The sequence below is a fragment of the Ornithodoros turicata genome, chromosome 3, assembly GCF_037126465.1.
Source record: "Ornithodoros turicata isolate Travis chromosome 3, ASM3712646v1, whole genome shotgun sequence".
NCBI classification, from domain to species: domain Eukaryota; kingdom Metazoa; phylum Arthropoda; class Arachnida; order Ixodida; family Argasidae; genus Ornithodoros; species Ornithodoros turicata.
Window position 1 is genome coordinate 42,368,787 of NC_088203.1, and position 10,197 is coordinate 42,378,983.

A 10,197-nucleotide genomic window follows, 5' to 3' on the forward strand; every position below is an offset into this window, starting at 1 on the left:
ACCGTAAAATTATGAGATGTAACCCCGATTGCAAAGATCACCAGAATTCTTCTGGTGTTTTGTGGTGTTCCTGGCGTTAGTACTAGACTCTTTTGGTGTTTCTAATGCGCACATCAATATTGTCTGGTGCGACACCAGGGTGGATCTGGTGCTGTCAGATTCTCCTGATGTCAACACCAGAGTGGCCTACTACGACACCAGAATTATTCTGGTGCCTTCTAGAAAATGATTGGTGTGGGCACTAGACAGACGTGGTGTCTTAATGTGACCGTTAGAGTGGTCTGGTGTGGCTCACAGGCACCAGGCCTACAGGCGCCAGAGTACGAACACTACGCGTTGGTACCATGAAAACTGCAATTCACAATTATCATGAGGGAAGGGAGTTGCCTCAGGACAGAAGCCGCCGATATTTCGAACAGAGACTGTTCTTCTTCTGGGCCCAGAAGAAGAACAGTCTCTGTTCGAAATATCGGCGGCTTCTGTCCTGAGGCAACTCCCTTCCTACATTCTACCGGTTCGCTGGATTTCTACCCATCTACAATTATCATGAGGTCGTTAGCGGAACTTTTTTTCCTAAATGAACGATAATTCGCTTCGCAAATAATTCCCTTGAGTGTAGAAATTGACACGCTTTCGCGGCTTTCACTCCAGTTTGAAAACGAAACTTTACGCTCTCCTTGTCATATAACACAGCGACAGCGCCATTGGCATTAGTGTAGTTTTGAACTCGTCGAGCTGGCCGAGGTGGTTGAGGTTGCGTTCCGTCCAGATTTTCAACATAAAAACGACGCACAAATGTGAGCAACTTTGAATATGTGTTTCTAAAGCTGTCCATTATGTGTCGTAGTTTGCTTTCCAACCTGTGCACGAGTGGAAGTATGAGAAAGTACAAGCGATGCACTCGGGCAGATGTGACGACACGTCGTTGGTGTGACATCTTTGAATGTGCGTTTCGTCTGGCATCATGTGCCCCTGTTGTTATTCATTGGATATAGACAAGAAGAGAGGACGGAAAATCTGACCGAGGAATCGATCGAGTATGTTCTTCTAAATTATATCTGCGCCGCATGTGGTGCATTGGCACTTGCAGAAGAAGTAACATTGCACCCTTTTTTGTACTTTTATATTGTGGTGTGCATGCTTCTCCTAAATGTGTACCATAAATGGTAGCCATAATATAGACAGTTTTTGTTACACGTACTTGTCTGTGTTCTTGAGACACCTTTGTAGTAGAAACAAACCCTTGATTTCTTGTTGTATTGTTGACTGATTAGATGAGTCGCAAACCTCAATGAGTACGTCCCAATTAGCTTTAGCAACGGAATAACGAGCAAAGCGTATTGGTTGAAGGTTGCACATTCATGCAGGCATGTTGCAAACTAGGATCCATTCATAGTGTTTTCTGATGTTCGGCTGTTGAACATTATGCTCTGTCACGCATTCGATCCCGTCAGGTACTTGGTTCTTCAGCACCCTCACGAGGCTCCAAAAGCTGTGCGTAGTTGAGAACGCTTAGAGAAAAACAAACAGGACAGCACAAATTCCGTGTTCGTGCTGTGGTGCCACGCTTGTGCTGTCCTGTGTGTTTTTCTTTTTCTCTCTCTCTCTCTCTCCGTCTCTCTGACGTCTTCACTATGCACAGCTTTTAGTGCCTCGTGAGGGTCCTAAGGAACCAAGTCCATCACGGGATTGAATGCATGAGACATCATAATGTTCAACAGTGGAGCATCACAAAAACACCAGGGATCCTGGTGTGCAACCCCAAAGCACACATATCAGGGATCCTGGTGAGGAATATCAGAGAAAAGACACTAGGAACACCAGGGAATTCTGATGTTACCATAAGAGAAGAAAACACTAGTAATGTCCCAAATCACAGCCACTAAAAACACCAGAATGATTCTGGTGCTTTTTTAAATAGGGCATTCTGGGCAGATGACCTAAGGATACCATACGCCCAGAAGTCCCATACGGATGTGAATATTCACCCTTAAGGCCGTGCTTAAGCTGTCCGGGGATGATCCGTCCAGGACTGGAAACGGATGCACCTGCGCTGTGTCGCCGGGTCGCCACGGTCGTTGCACGTTGCACTGTGAAGTGCAACCATTGCGCAATCGAAACGATGCGGCATGCTAATCTGTGTGTAGTTTCGGAATCGAAATAGTGGTGGTAGAGGGTGAGATTCAGTTTTTTAGCATTCCTTAATTTATTTTGCAATTCGCTATGCTGGAATACGAATACATATTATTAATATGTGTCTGTGCACACGTTTCGCATTTGCAAATTTCGCGAGTACGAAACTTAGTCTAAGTTTCGTACTCGCGAAATTTGCAAATGCGAAACGAATTAATTAGAATTAGACTAGATGAATTTGAGTTGGTTAAGTAGTGATGTTATGTACTTAAACACGGCATATACATCCCAGGTACATCCTGGCGATATCGCGAATTGAATGTTTGGACATCCATGTGAGCTTCACAGAGAGCCCGTGGAAAGTGCAACCATGCGACTGGCCAGATTCCTACAGTTTTTATATCCCAGAACCGTCGCACAGACATCTATTTTGGATATTTGGATGTTCTAGGGATATTTTGAAATTATGCTATTTTTGTTTTCAATAAATTTGTAATTGACAGTAGTATGATTGGTATAGCAAATGAGTGCTGCATGCACTAATTAAACAAAAGGCATCTGCTTTTGTCAGCACACCCCACTTGAGGATGGGTGCCCAGCGACTTTTTGGCTATAATCCAAGACCAATGCACACCGCGCGTTATTAAATGTGCTATCGCGTTTCACCATATGAGATGCAGGCTCCCTTGTTGGCCCCTCCACCGCGCACGCGGATTTCACGAGAGACCAGAGCGAACATATACTAAAATACAAATTGTTGGAGTACGTTCATCAAGTGTCTGTTGTTGCCTGTGGACACACATCTGTCTGCGCACATTGCGGACTCTGGTCTTATGCAGTTAGTAGTGGCGTATCACGCTTACAACGGTGAGAACATCTTTGCAGTTAACTTGTGAGTCTGCAAACGACGTCAGCGCATACCTGCGAACGTTCCTAACACACCATCCTGGCAATTATCGTTTTTTAACTGAAGCTAGTGCCTATAATGTGACTACTTGGTAAATAAAGTAGTAAAGCCAAAATTCTTACCAGTTTGCTTACGTCATGCCACAAGGAGTCACGTGTCCTAGATATCTCCGAAAAGTAACGCGCGCTTGCTCTTTGCTTTTTACATCTACCAGATGTCCCAGGGATATAGAAAGTAAGGCACTTTTTTGAAGTCACATTGCGGACGTACAGGTACAGCTCCGGTCAACCTTAAAGGGACTATGAAATTTCCCGAACCCCCATACTTTTTTTCGATGGAAACTGTTCTTCCCGCAGAGAAACTAATATAATAATATGTATATATAATAATATAAATATAATAAATATAAAATAATAAATAAATAATAATAAATAATAAATAAATATAATAATAATAATAAAAAATATAATAATATATAACTATATAATAATAATAATAATATGCCACAAATTTTTCCGGACGAAATCGCTCCACCCTGCGAGGAGCGCGCGCTGGAAATGTCTCTTCCGCGTTCCTCCTCATATTTCCGCATATTTCCCTGCCGATGGTGTAACTGTACGGACCGCTCTTCGGTTCCCCGTTACGTCACCGGTGTTGCACAATGGCAAGTAATGCCGCGAGCTCGTGCTGTGGCTGCCGCCACTGCCGAAATCTGCCGATCGCGCGAAAGCTGCTGTCATGGAGATTTCCACTCCCGATGAACGCATCCGCGGGATCCTACGGCGCATGCTCCTGGCGGGATTCCTCGGCTCGGCAACACGTCACGATGACGTGTTGCTGAGCCGGCCGTGGTCGCGTCAAGTTACCCGTTGTGTCTCCGCTCGGCAGCTCGTCACGGAGCGGCGCCAGCTGTCCTCCCTTCGCCGCTCCGTTTAAATTCGCTCCCGAGAAATCCGCTCGCGTGACGAAAGTAAAATTTCGGTTCTAGACTCAGAAAAATGTCTTCTTTCGAACGAAACGAAGAAAAAAATCGTTTCATAGTCCCTTTAATAATAACACTGAAAAAAAATCGGTCTCATTTCCCAGCACGATAACAGCCACCCTTGGAGCGATGGGGGAACATTAAGTGAACAAAGTCCTTGCGTTAAACAAACATAATAATTTTGTCCAACAAATATTTCCTCATGACCCCAAGGATTGCTGCAATCGCGCTCAGGGGCGAGGCCACAATTTTTTCAGTGTTATTATTAAGGTTGACCGGAGCTGTACGTCGCATAGATGTGGCGGACATACTTAACGTGTGCGACCTGTGGGGGACGTACCTGGGATATTTCTGGTTTACTGGGATACTTCAGGTGAGTTGCTTGCAGTCGCTAGCACCCATGTGCCGTTTGACGGATTTCATGTGAGACGAGCAATTCTCCCTTGTCATAATGTCAGTCATGCTGAACTTCATGCTGGTGTGCATCTTTTCCTTGGTTCGATTTTCCTTGAATTTATTCTATAGGAGCATCATACTGCACGGCTCTTGAGGCGCATGATTCAAGGGAACTGCAAAATTATTTTAGTGCCCATGGCGAACAGCGTCTCTTCACTCTTCAATCAAGAGGCACACATGAAAACCTGATATCGTGGCATTATTTGAGTGACGCTGTGTACGTTATATGCCAACATTCCACCTTGGAGGAATATTAGTGCGTTTTAAATTTCCTAATGTGATTTGTGTTAATCTACTTTCAAGGATGTACCTCGGGTCTCGTCTCATCCTGCGTACAGTTGTGACGCCGCCGGTTGTCACTGCCATAGTTGTGACGCCGGGCATAACTTTTAAACAATTTTCCCCCGTATATTGCAGCACATCTTCTGATGGATGGTACTGCTGCGTGGTGTAAGCATCTTTGCAACACAAGTGCCTTGGATATGTATCATGCGTAAAAATAAATCACTTCTGTCCGTTATAGTGATTTCTATATTTCAATTAATATAATGATATTAATGATTAAAATGAACAGATCATTTAAATTTCACAATGAGAGAGTACTTCCGTCAGTCGTCCGTCACGCATCCCGCATTTTCAAACTGGACCGCCGTGGGAAGTCACTTGGATGTTCGAGGAGCTGACAAAATGGTGTCCGTGGGACGACTTTTGTCCCGCTAGCCCCGTTTCAAAGGATGTCGTGAGATCGTGTCTGGGAAGAACACGGTTGGGGGGGGGAAGCCTCGTTGACATTGTTGTCAAAAATGAGTTGTTTCTTCTTACGGGAAATTATCAGAACGGCACATTTCTTGGAATTCAGATTCATCTGCCACGTTTTGCACCAGTCATTAATCTTACTTATGCAATAGTTCAGTTGTATCTGGTCCTCTGTTTCTAATATTTGAACATAGAGCACAATCGGTCTCAAACGAAGGAAGTTCAACACGCAACCATTTTACAACGCCGTTTACGTAAATAATAAGGATGTGCCAACCGAATCAGCGAATTCTCCAATCTTAGGCTGGGGTTCGAGATTCGGGAATACGAATCCCAGTGCCCTAAACGGCGAATCGAATCTTTCGAATCCACCAACCACGTTTGTCTGTTTCTTTTAAGCATTGGCGCCTCCGGACTTCGCCGAAAGCCTGATTGACTGGCGGGCGTTTTCTTGTTTGTTTACATTGCTCTGGAACCTGTTTTCGTCACCTCCACCTCCACCACCACCGCATTGCTCTGGACTGAAAGAGTCCAGGGAGGAACTCTCACAGTACAAGTTGAGTAACATAGCTTTACTTTTGATTGTTTCTTAGTTTTATGTAAACAATTCGGAATCGAGAATTTACTCATGTAGTTTATTCGTGTAGTCGATGAACAACATGTTAAATAATTGCACAAATTACATTTAAGTATATGGGTATGTTTTCTCCTGAAAGCGAACCGTATTATTTAATTTGAGTGTCATTAAACAAAGGTCTCTGCTTCGAAGCACTTTTCTGTGGAAGCGTCCTTTACTTTGTTTTTTGTCTTTAAACTTCTTCCTAAGAAAGGATTCGAAAGGTTCGAGATTCGTAAGATACGCGGATTCGCAGAACCTTCCTTGGATTCGGATTCGAATTCGGATTCGGAAAATTCTGGATTCGTCCCATCTCTAGTAAAAAAAAAGAAAAGAAATAACAGCCCGGGCCAAAGACCGAGCCCTGTGGAACACCCGAGCACATGGGTAGCAGTTTAGAAGAAAAGCCTTCAAATGAGGCACACTGCCTCCTTAAACAAAAATAATTCTTTAACCGATTAAGTACTTTTTCGTTCACTAGTATTGACGTTATTTGAAATAGGAGTTTCGGGTGTAATACGGGACGAAAAGCTTTCGAGAGGTCAATTAATATAACGTCTACTTACTCACGTTGGTCAGTAATGAATGCAGAGTCCTGCACTGTGTCCACCAAGACCGCTTTGAAAACCATGTTGTTGTTTCTGTTGGCAAGATCATGTTTTGTAAAGGAACCCTACCTATCCGAGATGCGAGACAATGTCCGAAAATATAATATGCTCCAGAGGTTTCCTACACTGGGGTAACAAGGATATTGGACGGTACTACAACCACAGCCGTCCCAATTACGTCCTGGAATGATCCCGACATCCCAGTCTTTCATGGACGTCCCAATGATGTGCACAAAACGTAATGAGAAATGTCCCATTTTTTTCTGATCAGGATGCCTTCTCAAATGGAGGTTTAAACCATAAACCTCCATAGGCTGTCCTAAAGAGATCATTGCTGGGACGTTGAGGGCATCCCCTGGACGTCGACTATGATACAGGTGATGTCATGGTAACGCTGGTTGTTTTCGGGATATTTACTGTCGCATCGATGACAGGAATCTCACAAGGCAGGCGGCGGGAACACAAATACAAACAGAACACAATAGACATCTCCAACTTTCAATCCTTTCACAAGGACACCACGTGAACGAACACACCCTAAGATACATTCGTTCATGTGATTTCGTAGTAGAAGGGTTGAAAGTTGCGGCTGTATGTGGCGTGTTGTTTGGTTATTTGTGTTTAAGCTGCCTTCATTATCAGTTTGTACCAACTACTCTTGAGTGTTTATTACAGAAGTGTCTGATAAAAACTCATTTATTGTCTAATGAATATCACTAGTACAACTTTCGGAGCACATGCACTTTCTGTCACTGAAATGGCGACGAACAGGCACTTTTGAAATACGAGGTATCTCCTGCCAGACTAATTGTGAGGGACATTTTCTCAGTGCATTAAATATGGATAATTCCAGATTGTCCGAATTAGTCTTTGCTGCAAAAACAGGACTAGCAAAACTAAATGCAAACGCTTCTATATATCCATTTGATTGACGATATCTCTGGAACGAAGCATGTGCTTTGAAATAATTTTGCCAAATTTCGCCCAAATTCTACCAAAACCGTGGCTGAAGTGGACCTGAAGCAATGCAAGCCCATACGGCAGGTACACTGACCACGCCAATCGCAGATTTTGCAGCATCAGTTGCCATCAGAGTAAACAGTGCATCAGAGTATGTGCACGATGTCTGAACTTCTGAGTGAGACACCCACCCGACACCTGGATTTTGTTTAATGGGTTTTGCATTCATATGATGGCTATTTGGGGGACTTGCACGAAATATTATATTGCATATCGACCCAATTGCGCTTTTGAACTTCCTAATTGTGTCCCTAATCACTTGCTCTGTGGTTATTAAAAATACGTTGTGTCTGAGTTTTTTTTTTTTTTATTGAGCTGCCACTTAATGCTGACGACTACAGCTGGCAGCGACAGTCACTACGTTGCTTCAAAAGTGTGACGGACGAATATCCTCTCAGCGGCGTGGTCTCTCCGCAACCAGCTTGTCACCACTATTGGTTAGAAACTGCGTAGTTGTGCCAGACCAGATAGTACTGCAGAAATGTCCCATCATGATGCCTTCGAGATGAAATTACACCATTACCCGTCATGCAGAGTAGTGTATATGTAAATACAGGTATCACGATGCACCCTCTAGTTCACTACACACATCGGACAGAACCCCTCACATCATAGAGTAGATACAAACTGCATAGCAAAATTACTCGATCACTACAATACAAAGATCGCATGTCACCATCGTCACATATCGCGCATGCACTGAATTACACCGAACATCCTACACAGCAAGCACCACCGCACCGCCGCAGTGCGCGGTGACTGCATGGTCACGTGAGGGGCGACGTACCTAAAGGACAGATGGGGCAAGGAGTATGCGAGGGAGAAAACCGAAACCCGATGTCGGCAGAGGAATCAGTCTCTCGAAAACCGTGCCATTTTGTAAGGTGGAATTTGCATACAGCATGTGAGCTTACGTATCTGTCGTACGAAATAAATTTGTTTCAAAAGGTCACCAGGTTTTCCCGGACTGTCGCTCTGAGCTCGATGCTTGTGCAAGAGAAGCTATCACTATCAATACCAATCTGGGATTGTTTGAGTTCAGGAGCTTGCCATACCGCGTGTTAGTCTTTGCTGCAAAAACAGGACTAGCGTGTCTAGCGCACCTCCTATTTTTCGAGACACTATGGAGAAGATCTAGCATGGGTTACCTCCGGTTGCATGCTACTTTGATGACTTGCAAGTTGGAGATGTGGACTATGATTAATGTTTTTTCAATGTAAAACAAGGGTTTCAACGACTTGCTAAACATTGTGCAAAGCTAAATGTTGAAAAGAGCTATTCAAGTGCTTGGGTTCTAAGTATGGACCTAATAAAGTGAAAGCTATCACTGGGGCTCCTGCTCCAGAGCTGCGTAGTTTTGTGGACATCTTAAATGTGCATGCGCTGTTTCTCCCACGTTTGGCTCTACATTTGAAGCCATTGGATAAATTGTTGGAGAAGGACAGCCAATGGGTTCGGGATCAAGACTGTATAAAGTATAAACAATCTTCAGACGGCAGAAAGGTTGGTGTGTAGTGCAAATGTTCTAACACTGTACTGTTCGAGTAAGCCTGTTCGGCTAACTTGGTACGCTTCCTAGTATGGTTCATGTTCGATATTGTTACAGGAAGTGAGTAAGGGGTTTCTGAACCACTAGGGGTTCGGCGTTAACAAGTACGGAGCAAAACTACTCCCAAGTCGAAAAAGAAGCCCGTGCCATAGTGTTCGCCGTCAAGGGGTTCCTATCCGCTGACAGCACTAGTGAAGTTGGGTAGCAAAACAGCTGCAGTACGGATGCACCGGTGTGGTCTGTAACTCACTGAGTGTGCAAGGACAGACATATCGTGTACAAGAAGCGCAGCCACATTGGAGAAGGTCGTGGAAAGATGTTCTACAGCTGGCGTACAGTCAACGTATTCATGCAACATGTTGCATTAGGAATTGCGCATAATTGTACATATCAGAACGGCAATTATTCACAATTTTCTCGCCTTTTGTGGCTTTCCTTGTCCAGGCTATTATTAATAACGGAACGTTGATGTTACGTTCGTGATTCCCTCATCGTGGGCTTCTTGACAGTCTTGTTTCTCCCTTTTTGGTTTCCTATTTCGACGTAGCTATTATTAGTGTTTTATATGGCCCCATTCTTGAGATACCTGGAGATTTTTGATCGCGGGCAGTTTGTTAATTTTGGAACTGTAGTGCGCCGGGATATAAAAAACAAATGTGAAGTTACACAGACCCTGTAAGACAAAGAACTCTTGCGAGTCCTGTGGTAACACGTGCGCCTATTTACACAAGGTATAACTAAGGTAAGCGGTAGTCTAATGTTTGAGAGTGGTTGCACCTCGCGAGGTCCTGACATTCCGCGAATTCCTTATATGGTAAACGTTAAATAATGGTTGCCGCATTGTGCAAACACTTCTGTGAACGGATTTAATTCACAGGATGACCACTGACATCACCATAGGTCGCCGTTTTTCGAAATATTCATTCAACGTCACATCATGTCCGGCCTAGCCTATAACATCACATCACCATCACAACCCATCACATCATAACCCATCATTTTACATCACCATCACAGCCCATCACATCATAACCCATAATTCAACATCACCATCACGACTCATCACATCATTACCCATCATTCAACATCAACATTACAGCTCATCACATCATTACACATCATTCAACATCACAGCCCATCACATCATTACCCATCATTTGACATCATAGC